General features: G+C 40.4%; 1 protein-coding gene across 7 annotated transcripts in view; it reads right to left on the bottom strand.

Annotated features, from left to right (window-relative positions):
- Positions 1-12,534, bottom strand: part of PTPRT (protein tyrosine phosphatase receptor type T) — a 1,124,172-nt gene that overhangs the window by 594,983 nt on the left and 516,655 nt on the right. The gene's annotated exons all lie outside the window — the stretch shown is intronic.

Raw genomic sequence — 12,534 nt, 5'->3', positions numbered from 1 at the left:
TCCCACACCAGTTTACTAACCTGCTTTTTGATTTTAGTTAACATGGCATAGAATATTTTTCTTTTTCTTGTCTTTCTACGTAGTAAAATGTGTAAACCATGACCTCAATGGTGTATTTCCTTGCTTTTAATGAACTGAGAGTCTCTCCCAATAAAAGAATGATATTTTCTTTATTTTTTTCTAGTTTTGCCTTTTAAGTTTTTAAACTACCAATAATTTAATTAGCACATGGTAATATATGCAATAAATTCTATTTTTTACAAAGTATCTTACCATGTACAATTTATTAATCGTGTGCTATTTGATAAGCAATTTTCAATTTATATAAATTTTTTTATTTTTGTAAAGATGTGGTCTTGCTATGTTGCCCAGGCTGGTCTTGAACTCTTGCGCTCAAGTGATCCTTCTGCCCTGGCCTCCCAAAGTGTCATATAAATTTTAAAAGTCACCAATGGAACAGAACAGAGCCCTCAGAAATAATGCCACATATCTACAACCATCTGATCTTTGACAAACCTGACAAAAACAAGAAATGGGGAAAGGATTCCCGATTTAATAAATGGTTTTGGGAAAACTGTTTAGCCATATGTAGAAAGCTGAAACTGGATCCCTTCCTTACACCTTATACAAAAATTAATTCAAAATGGATTAAAGACTTAAATGTTAGACCTAAAACCATAAAAACCCTAGAAGAAAACCTAGGCAATATCATTCAGGACATAGGCATGGGCAAGGACTTCATGTCTAAAACACCAAAAGTAATGGCAACAAAAGCCAAAATTGACAAATGGGATATAATTAAACTAAAGAGCTTATGCACAGCAAAAGAAACTACCATCAGAGTGAACAGGCAACCTACAGAATGGGAGACAATTTTTGCAATCTACTCATCTGACAAAGGGCTAATATCCAGAATCTACAATGAACTCAAACAAATTTACAAGAAAAAAAAACCCATCAACAAGTGGGCGAAGGATATGAACAGACATTTCTCAAAAGAAGACATTTATGCAGCCAAAAGACACATGAAAAAATGCTCATCATCACTGGCCATCAGAGAAATGCAAATCAAAATCACAATGAGATACCATCTCACACCAGTTAGAATGGCCATCATTAAAAAGTCAGGAAACAACAGGTGCTGGAGAGGATGTGGAGAAATAGGAACACTTTTACACTGTTGGTGGGACTGTAAACTAGTTCAACCACTGTGGAAGACAGTGTGGCGATTCCTCAGGGATCTAGAACTAGAAATACCATTTGACCCAGCCATCCCATTACTGGGTATATACCCAAAGGATTATAAAACATGCTGCTATAAAGACACATGCACACGTATGTTTATTGTGGCACTATTCACCATAGCAAAGACTTGGAACCAACCCAAATGTCCAACAATGATAGACTGGATTAAGAAAATGTGGCACATATACACCATGGAATACTATGCAGCCATAAAAAATGATGAGTTCATGTCCTTTGTAGGGACATGGATGAAGCTGGAAACCATCATTCTCAGCAAACTATCGCAAGGACAAAAAACCAAACACCGCATGTTCTCACTCATAGGTGGGAATTGAACAATAAGAACACTTGGACACAGGAAGGGGAACATCACACACCAGGGCCTGTTGTGGGGTGGGAGGAGCGGGGAGGGATAGCATTAGGAGATATACCTACTGTTAAATGACGGGTTAATGGGTGCAGCACACCAACATGGCACATGTATACCTATGTAACAAACCTGCATGTTGTGCACATGTACACTAAAACTTAAAGTATAATAAAAAAAATAAAAAATAAAGGCTGAAACAAAGAAGAAAAAATAAAATAAAATTAGTTATGTAACATCTCATCATAAGTTGTTTATAAGACCAATCACACAGGATCTGCTATGAAAATTCCATACTTGTAAAGTGCTACGCAGAGCCTGACACGTGGTTGGCACTCTATATGTATGAGTTTCTTTTAAATTTATTTGGGATATTTGAATGCCTATTTATTTTGTGAAAGGGTTTATATTGCAAAAATTAAAAAAAATATACTTTCATTCATGCATAAAAAAACTTTAAAGTCAGTTTTGCTATATACTGCATTCATTTCTGGGCTTTAATTATTATAGTTTTTACAAATGTTGACATTTCACAGAGAAATCCTCCAATCACTTTTTCTAAGTGCTCTTGACTTCCTTCTCCTGTATTTTCTTTCAGATCAACTTTTAAGTCACTGTAAGTTTCAAAATGAATCCCATTAAGATTTTGATTAGAACTGTATTAAACCCATCAATTAATTTGGGGAGGATTGCTATCTTCACAATATTAAATTTGCTAATCCAACAACATGACATACGGCCATTTGTTCAGGTCTTGTTTTCTCATCCTCACTAAAATTTTGTAGGTGTTTGTATTTTCATATACATGCTGCACAATTCTTAGTTTACAATTAAGTATTTATAGTGTAATTACATTTGAGAATAGGATACATTTTATTATATTTTTATAATGGTTATTACTGGCACATGGCTATTGATTTTTGTTTATGTGCTTTGTGTCTGACCATAGCATTGAAATCTTTTAGTAGTTCCAATAGCTTTTTTTTTTTCAGTTAAGTTTATTCTCTTAGGCATTGAGGCTATAAGAACATTTTCTTCTGGAAATAAGAAGGTGCCTTTCCATTTCTAGCTTACTAAGAATTCTGATCAGTAATGAAGGCTGAATTCTTTCAAATTACTTTTTAGCCTCTCTTGAGAGGATCAGATGATTTTTATTTTTTTTGGCCTACTAATATGAGGCATTACATCAATAGTTTTTCTAATATTCAACATTTTTCATCAGTGTATTCCTGGAAAACACCCAACTGGGCCATGGTGCATTATGCGTTGATAATCATTCTGGATTTCAGGAGCTAGAGCTTTGTAGCTGTGCAATTAAGGGTTCAATTTTCATCTGGGCTATCTGAGCAAGTGTGTGGCCTTGGGCAAGTCACCTACCTCCCAGACAGTGAGTGGAGGAATTATACCTACCTCACAAGCTTGCTGCAAGAATTACAAGTAAAATATTCAAAACAAGCTCAACACTATAGGCCTTGCATATAGCAGATACTCCTCAAATTGGCAGCCACTGTTTTCATCACTACAATCAAACATTTTCTTTACATTGTCATCCCAAGTGTGACAGAGCTGTAAGAGTGATTGAACTCTAATTTTAATATATTTGGGGTGCTATTTTTTAAAAATCCAGAGAGCTTGATAAACAAACACTGTTAGCTTTTACTATCTTTAATGCTTCTCTGTGACTCACTTTTTCTTCAAATTTCAACCCTCAAATTTAGAAGAAGTTGAGGGATTACTTGTTGATTTACTATTGTAACTGAATACAGATTTAGTTGCTTGCTGCTTGCGGAGTTCAATTAACAAGAGCAAGATCCGGTAGAAAGAAAAGTGACTTTATTCCAGAGCTAGCTGAAGGGCAGTAGTGCAGTCTCCTGCTTCAGGGTGCCACTTTGCTTCCAGGCAGAAAGCAGAGGCTTTTAAAGGAAGGCTTGGAGTGAAGGGCACACAGGGGAGAGGGCGAGGAAGTGCAGGGTCTATGTGACTTTTCAGATTTCTTATCTATCCGGAGGTCTCACTAGTTCCATCATGGGCAGAGCGAGGTTGTAAATGGTGGCAATCTCCTACTGGAAGAGAATTCTGGATGTGCCTGGTTTGCTTCAAGGTTCAGTCTCTGGAACTTCTAAGTAACACACAGTTAGACAGCCTTGCTGTGTTGGAAGTGTCTGGTGGAGAGAAGGTAAAGATTATACTTTCATTCCTAAAGATCTAAGTAGGTGGTGGGTGGAAAGAAAAAAGTTTAAACAATTCATTTTTTCCCTTTTAAAAATGGGGTGCTCAGTTACACTATTGCACTTCATCTTCTAGGAGGCCCTGACTCCCTAAGGAGCATGAAGTGGCAGAAAAATCTAAAAGTGCAACTGGATGTCTAATAGGGCTTTTTATGTTGCTTTGGAATTTTATCTAAGACTACAAAACCAATAAGCATACAAAATAAACACTGCCACCTTCTACAGAGAAGACCTGAGGGACTTCCAGCTATTTCTTCCAGAGAACAGTAAGAGGTTCCCAAGCGGACTCTCACTCTTCCCTCCCAGCACTACAGTCAGCTCATACAATAATGAGACTTCATGGGTTAGGGGAAGAGAGTCTCTGAGATTATGAATTGTAGGTTTAAAGAGAGAGAGAGCTTTATGTTTTCTTTGCCTCTTTCTTAAGCCAAGGGAGAGGGACTCCAATGGTGCCAAGAGTAGACATCACGTGACAGTGGGAGGGGAGAGAGGGTCTGCAAGAAGAGGGGAAGAACATCTTATGCCCTCACATGTGCTTGTCCATCTGCGGATAATTCTTTCTTTTTTTTTTAAGGCAGAGTCTCGCCCTGTCACCCAGGCTGGAGTGCAGTGGTGCAATCTCGGCTCACTGCAAGCTCTGCCTCCCGGGTTCACACCATTCTCCCGCCTCAGCCTCCCGAGTAGCTGGGACTACAGGTGCCCGCCACCATGCCCAGCTAATTTTTTTTTTTTTTTTGTATTTTTAGTAGAGACAGGGTTTCACTGTGTTAGCCAGGATGGTCTCGATCTCCTGATCTCGTGATGTGCCCGCCTCGGCCTCCCAAAGTGCTGGGATTACAGGCGTGAGCCACCGCACCAGGCCCAGATAATTCTTATGGCATCTCAGAGGCTCCATAAACGAGTATGAACAGAGCAGGTTTTCTCCCTTCTTTAGCTTTCATCTCTCTTCCGTGGTCCTACACCCCAGAGGAAGAAGAGAGTGCAGCAGCAGGAAAACAAGTTCAGTAGGTGATGCAGGAACTGCCAGAACCCCTTCTCCACATCTTTTTGAGGAAGTGCTGGTCATAATCTGTCTTCTGTGACTGCCTTCAGTCTAGGTTCACCTGCACTGCACGAGCAACTATGTCCCTTCGAGCATGGTGTGGCATGCATGGAAGTCCCCTCCTTCCCTAGATCCTCATGGTCTTGAAAATTTCTCCATTGGTCTTTAGAATCCATTAACTCTATGGCTTTGATTCAGGGTGGGATAGTGATTCCATTTTCATTTCTATTGGCTACTGTTTCCATGTTCCCCGAAGATTTATGGATCATCTCACCAGAATTACAGTAGAGCAGAGATGGAGGTTAGATGTCTGTGTTCATACTACCCTCCGGCCCAGAAGGATGTCCCATTTTACTTCTAATTCAGGACCCTAAGAGTTAGGCCAAGTTATATTCCTCCCATTTTATAGATGGTGCCGCCAAGGCATAGAGAAATGAAGAAGAAAAACTCGTAAGACTAGTTAAGTGACGCTGTTCTATTTTCTAGACCATCAATTACCTCTTTTTATAACTCTCTGCCTCCACTCTGTCCCAGAACTGCATGTTGCCCTGAAAGACCCTCGCCTGTGGGACCCACAGGCTTCTCAGAGAACACAGAGACCACCTGAGGCTGCTTCTTGCAGAGACTCTGGATTCACTTCCAATCCCTTTTTGCTCTGGGCTTGAAAGGCCTCATTCTTACAAGCCTTGGCCTCCTCAAAGAGAAAAGAATCTGCGTAACATGGTTCTCTCTCTTACCTGAGACTAGAGACAATTATGAAAAGGGCAATTCCCATCCCCCTTACCCCATGCCCTATATCATGAAATACCCTCACAGCTACACGTTGAGGACTCCACAACAAGCACACAGCCACGTATGTCTTGTGTTCTCAGCAGTGATCAGAGCTTGTTGCTAAACCACTGCTGTCTAAGAAAGTACAGAGAGTAGCAACTAGAGAAATCCTTCTTAAAACAGGGTCCATCATGCCACAGCGAAGGAAATTAGGTTCTGACATCCTTTTCCCAGGCCTAAGATTTATTTCTAAATAATGTTTATTAAAGGGCCCCTATGTTCCCGATTCTCTGCAAGGCATATAACTTATCTCACTGAAGATTTCCAACAAAATGGTGCATTTTAACATCCCTTAGATGGAAGAAAATAAATTGAGTCGCAGAGAGATGGTGTAACACATCCCGGTCACCCAGCTAGCAAGTGCCCAGCTTGAAATAAAAACCAGATTATTTTTGGCTCTAAAGCCTCTATCCTTTTCATTCAATTCTAATGACTACTCTCACTTCAATGAGCCCAGCAATTTGAATTTATCTTTTTTATGCCCCTGGAGAAAAGAGAGAGGTAGACCCATATTATTGCAAGTAGAAATCCATAAATATGTAAATAAAATAGAACCTGCAATCAACCCTCAGGTGGAGGGAATAGGAAGAGAGCCCTCCAAATCAACAGCATATGTGGTGTCTCTGGCTGTACAAAGCCACTTTTCACTTGGAGAGCTGGGACTCTGCAAGACCACAATGAAGTGGGTTCCCAGGCAAGGGGCCTTTGATTTACACACAAGGGGGATGGGCTAAGATTACGTGACGTGCTGGATTGTTGATTTGTGATTCTGTAACTATAATCAGAGTGGCCTGGGTCTGCTTCAAGCAAAGTTTGGGGGGATAAAAGAAAGTAATTTCTGGGGATTAAGTGAGACAACTGAGTGGCTGAAGACCTGTTTTTGAGATGAGGAAGAAAATCTGGGAGCAAAACTTACAAGTGGATGTTTCAAGGAGACCTATTTGAGGGTGACAATGAAGAAGAGCTTCTTCTATCTAATGCTAGATGATAGTCTTAAGACACCAACAAGCTGGTACCCAAGCCATTGAAAGTGGTACCTGCAGGAGAGGTACAGGGCCAAGTTGGACCCATGTGGTGTCCATATCTCTTGTCATCTCACCTGATTTCTCCAGTTACTGACCTCGGCATCCACTGCGCTTGGTTCTCACTGTGGACTCCCAATAGTTAATGCTAACAGCCTGCCTACTGCCCCTACTCTTTTAAACCTAATGGACACTCTGTGTATAATCCATCCAGAGTTGTATGATAACCAAGCTAACACTGGGTAGAGGATAATAGTCACCACCCGAGATCTCCAGCAGTGAAGTGGTCTGCCATGGAAGAGTGCAAACTTCCCAACAGAGGCAGCATTCAAGGTAAGGCTGGGTGGGCAACACACAGCTCTTCTAAGACCCAACTCCTATCACAGGAAGTCTGCTCTTGGGGATGTGCTGGAGGAAAACACACAATGCTCTAGAAAAGAAAGTCTCTGAGAGCCCAGACCACAGCACAAACTCTGAAATGGGATTTTCCAGGAGATGATGAACAACAAAAGAATATGGGTCCACTTTCAAGATGCCAATTAGTTCTGAGAAGTGGACAAGTAAGACTTCCTGTTTTGATATAATTATTCATAATCATAGCATCCATAACAATAGCACAACCAATAACAGTTTGGTTCACTATAGGCAGCTAAAGAACATTTTGAGTTTGATATACACATTTGCTCGCATACCTATATCTCACGAAAGATGGTGAATGATTAAACTAAGGAAAAGAAACAAAATGATAAATAAAAATATAAGGAATGGATTATCTCAACAGAACAGCATGAAGACAGAGATTTAAATTGTTTTCATCAGTACTAAGAAGTCCCTTTGATCTTAACATCCAAGTGAAATCAGGTAGTCCGCATGGAAGAAGCAGTTATCTGCTGATCTCTTCTGAGCTCCAGATGTATATATTCCCATCACCTGCTTTGCATCTTCACCTCCAATACAACATATTCAGACCTCAGCTCATTTCCTTTTGTGTTTTTCAGCTCAGAAAACTGTTTCACCACTGTGATGGTTAATAACGAGTGTCAACTTGATTGGATTGAAGGATGCAAAGCATTGTTCCTGGGTATGTCTGCGAGGGTGTTGCCAAAGAAGATTAACATTTGAGTCAGTGGACTGGGAAAGGCAGACCCACCCTCAATCTGGGTGAACACAATCTAATCAGCTGCCAGCATGGCCAGAATAAAAGCAGGCAGAACATGTAAAGATGAGACTGGCTTAGTCTACTGGCCTACATCTTTCTCCCATATTGGATGCTTCCTGTCCTTGTACATCAGACTCCAAGTTCTTCAACTTTGGGACTCGGACTGGCTTCCTTTCTCCATAGCTTGTAGACAGCCTAGACCTCACCTTGTGATCGTGTGAGTCAATACTCCTTAATAAACTTTCCTTTATAGATACATCTGTCCTACTAGTTCTGTCCCTATAAAGAACCCTGACTAATACAATCACTCATCTCTCAGTCATCTAAACCGAAGCATGGGAGTATCACCTTTGACTCCCGACTCCCAACCCCACATCCCTCGATTCCTATCTGATCATCTGTCCAGTTTCTGGTTTAACTGGCTGGGAGTCTTGCTCTGAACTCCAGCCTGCTGGGCTGGGATGCTGTGCTACAGGCAAACTCTTGACAATCTCCCCCTTAAGGGTTAAGGAGGAGGTATCCTTCGGGTTAAGGGAAGGATACCCTTCCCTTAGTACCCCAGAATTTTTTAATCAATGACCTCTCAAAACTGGCAGAGCCAGAATGCATCCCAAGCTGCCTTAGCTGAATTACCTCTCTAGCATCTTCTTGTGCTACGCCCAAGCTTGTAGCCTACTGCTGCCAAGTCTCTGCCTGCTACTAGCATGTCCTTACTAAGCCAACCTTGGCCACCAGTGCCTAGCACAGAATTTGGCACAAAGAAAAGACTAAGTAAATGTTTGATAGAAACGAGTGAAACTTTTGTGTAGTAGTTATTCATTCTCAGCTGATCTCCATAGTCACCAACCTCCCTACTACCCAATGCCACCCTCAAGAGGACACTTGTGGGCAGAGGAGGTCCCCAGGGCTGAAGACTCCATCAAGTCCTGTGGCGAAGAGTTTCTTTGGCCAAGAGACCTAGCATTTAACCGATTGGTGACCTTCGTCCAACGATTCTGTCTCAGTTTTCCTCCCATCTACATCTCAGAGCTGCTGCAAAGACCAAGCTATGGAATGAACATCCTTCCAAAGAGCCATGTTGACTTGTCACTATATATAAGTTAGTGTAAAACTTGGGTATGAAATAACATCACTCAGCGGAATCCTTACAGCAAATTTCTAGGCTTAACCCAAGAATTTCTGATTTATTAGGTCGGGGGACAGGTCTGAGAATATGCATTTCTAACAAGTTCCCAGGGGAATACTTGTCTTAATCCATTTGGGTTGCAGTAACAGAATACCATAGACTGGGTAACTTATAAACAACAGAAATTTGCTTTTTATAGTTCTGGGGGCTGGAAAGTCCAATATCAAGGTGCCAGCAGATTAAGTGTCTAGTGAGGGCCAATTTCCTGGGTCCTCACATGGCAGAAGACATGAAGGAGCTCTTTGGGGCCTCTTTTGTAAGGGCATTGATCTCATTCATCCTAATGACACAATCAGCACCCAAATGCCCCACTTCCTAATATCATCATTTCGAGTGTTAGGATTTCAACACATGAATTTTAAAGGAACACAAGTATTCAGTCTATAGCAATACTGATGCTGCTGGTCGAGGGACCACACTTTGAGAACCACCGCCCTAGATGATTCTAAGACCATTTCTCTTTCCATGCTGATGCTGTTTTTCCTCCATGAAGCATGCTATTTCAATGCTTGCCTTTATGTTTTACCTTTTTTTGCTGTTTTATTGGAATCCTAACCCAGCCTGTAAATTCCTCTGGGCAGAAATTATACCTTCCACTCTACATACTCTCTCACTTTCTGTTTTGTAAAATAATGAGTACATTTCCAGCGTGATTAATAATAGAATAGGAAAAGGAGGAAAATCTCAGACTACCAACGCCAGTAAACAACACCTACAAATAGATACTAGCCCTGGAATTCTCTTAAAAATTAATTACGAGGCAAAAAACATTCCATCATCAGTGGCGACGCGGGAAGGAAGATTATCTTCCTGATGACACGTTTTGTAAAATGTGAATTATTCAAGATTTTAGCTGTAACTTAAACACCAATGTTTTTAAAAAATAAAATACCACAATTGCATTTCAACTCATAATTTTTATATTGATAGCCAGACTATTGTGTTTTCAACATGTAAAATCCATTACACAGTCATGGCAACAGTTTGCAATAGACTGTAAATCTTTATTGAGATGATCATCTTGCGATTGAATTTCAAAATGTATTATACGATCATCAGCAAGTAAGTCCACGGGGGCTGCTAAAGTACTTTGAATATCATTTATAAAGATCAAAAACCCTGGAAACTCTTACATTTACCCTGTGGAAAGAGAGAAGTCTCATCAGCAGGATCAAATCAATTATTTTTATGGATGAATATTGCATTGCAAAGCTGAGATAAGGTATTACCCAGTTTAATAACATACCATTATGTCCCTTTAAAGTAGTAAGTTTCATAATCAGGTTTCAATGAGGAATTTTACCAAAGGCCTGTTTTGAAAATAATCAAGAAAATGGCATCTCTGTTCAGCATAGTGGTTCAATAACCTTACAAGGAATATTTCCAAGCAACAAAAATACCTGGGTTACATACTACCATGATACACCACTGAGATACTTAAGAATGGTTACAGCCAATTCCACTATAACTCTTGTTTTGAAAACGCAAATTTGTTCCAACCCAATTAATATATGAAAGGGCAATTTGAGCATAACACGAATTCTGCATTTGCTTATGTGTGATTTTGCATGTGATAAACATTAGTGAAGGAGAAACCTGCACCTAGCAGAACTGAGCCACCTAGGAATACATGCAACACACACAGTTCCAACCCCTTCCTGGCCCCTCAGCTCACTGCCTGTGTTCTGAGCCACACCTTTTTCCCCAATTTCAGACAGCTTTCCTTCCACCACTTCACAGTCACTCACAGGCTGCAACCTCCCTGATGCCCACTTCCACAGCAAACTTCAGGTCTTTTTCAAGGTAACATACCATCTGTGTTGAGGATCCCTTATCCAAAATGCTTGGGACCAGAAGTGTTTCAGATTTCAGATTTTCTTGAATTTCAGAATATTTGCCTATACCTAATACGATATCTTGGGGATGGGACCCAAGTCCAAACACAAAATTCATTTATGTTTTATCTATATCATAGGCAATCTTATATAATATTTTAAATAATGTTGTGCATGAACCAAGTTTGTGTACGTTGAACCATCAGAAAGCAGAGGTGTAATTATCTTAGCCACTTACGTGGACAACTCTGTGCTTGTCTGTCATCACGGTAACTCCTGACTCCGAATGTATATGCTATCGATAAGCAATCATCTTCTTAAGCTTATTCACACATAAGTGCTTAACAGTAAAAAAGAATAAATGATATGTCATTAATACTGTGAAATATTAATGTGTTCAGGTTAACTGAGCAGCACAGTAGACTCAGCAGATACCTGGATCAGCTGTTGAATGTCAGCAACAAACATCCTGGCTTTCAGTCCTCTCCCTGTGATGTTGTGCTTTGATGAAGGGTTCCTATACACTACATTTTATTTTCTTAGGTGAGAACAAAATCAGAAGCAGTTGAGGAACCAGGAAGTGGATCCTCTAGGGATAAAGAGGCATTCTGCTGGATGGCTTTTAAAAATGTTTCCTCCAGAGTCATCTGCCTCATTAACAATGATTTTTGTCTTAGACGTCTCTGGTTTTATAAATTGACCTGGTTTCCTGTTCTGCTATGAATGCATACTGCTCCAGTCCCTCAATAAGCTCATCATCAATGCTTGCCATGTCATCTACAGGCACTTTTTCTGCAGTGTTAACAATGTCATCTTCATTTGTGGTATCGTGTTGGCACTCAGTAAGTTTCAGATTCTGGAGCATTTTGGATTTCTGAGGTTCAGGTTAGGAATACACCACCTGGATGGATGCATTTCTTAGCCATTTCACATGCATAAAATTGTGCCACCAGTTTTACTAGATTCTTCTCTTTTTTGATGTGTCACTAGGGAAGTATGAATATGGCCCCCAGTCCCATTTTTTCCGTAATCCCTGTGGTTTTTATTTCGTAACTTGACATAGTGTGGTGATTTTTAGGCACCTATATGTCAGGTTATGGCAGAGCTGTATGCACTTTCCCTTGCTGTTTGTTCCATGGTTCCTGTACTGATGGATCCTTCCCTCCATCCAGATGCCCTCAGTGACTCCTTTTCGTTTTCTGAAACCCATGCTGCCTGCTTCCCTGAGCCACACCCGCCTCCACTAGAACATCCCCAGCTGTATATACAATGCTCTCTCTCTCTCTCTCTTTATTCATCATGATGTGGCCAAAAATCAAAGGCTGAGAGTCAGAAAATCTAAGTGTAATTCCTGACCATACCACTGGCCATTCTATGACTTTGGACAAAAAGTTTGAGTATTGAGTCTCTATTCCTTTGTGCATATATAAAACGTAAATACAGCAAAAGTTTACTTGGCATAAAAAAAAGATATAACATAAATAAGGTAATTTGCAACAAATAAAGACCAATTTAGTTTAATTTCTTGAGTTGCATCCAGAGCCAGATCATCTCAGAGACACAGTGAGACACATGTTAGCCAATAGCCCCTGATTAGAAATGCAGTAGAAGCCAGGAGG

This window comes from Hylobates moloch, unplaced genomic scaffold (assembly GCF_009828535.3).
Source record: "Hylobates moloch isolate HMO894 unplaced genomic scaffold, HMol_V3 SCAFFOLD_21, whole genome shotgun sequence".
Lineage (NCBI taxonomy): Eukaryota > Metazoa > Chordata > Mammalia > Primates > Hylobatidae > Hylobates > Hylobates moloch.
The sequence above is the reverse complement of the archived record's forward strand: the minus strand, read 5'-3'. Positions and strand labels throughout refer to the sequence as shown.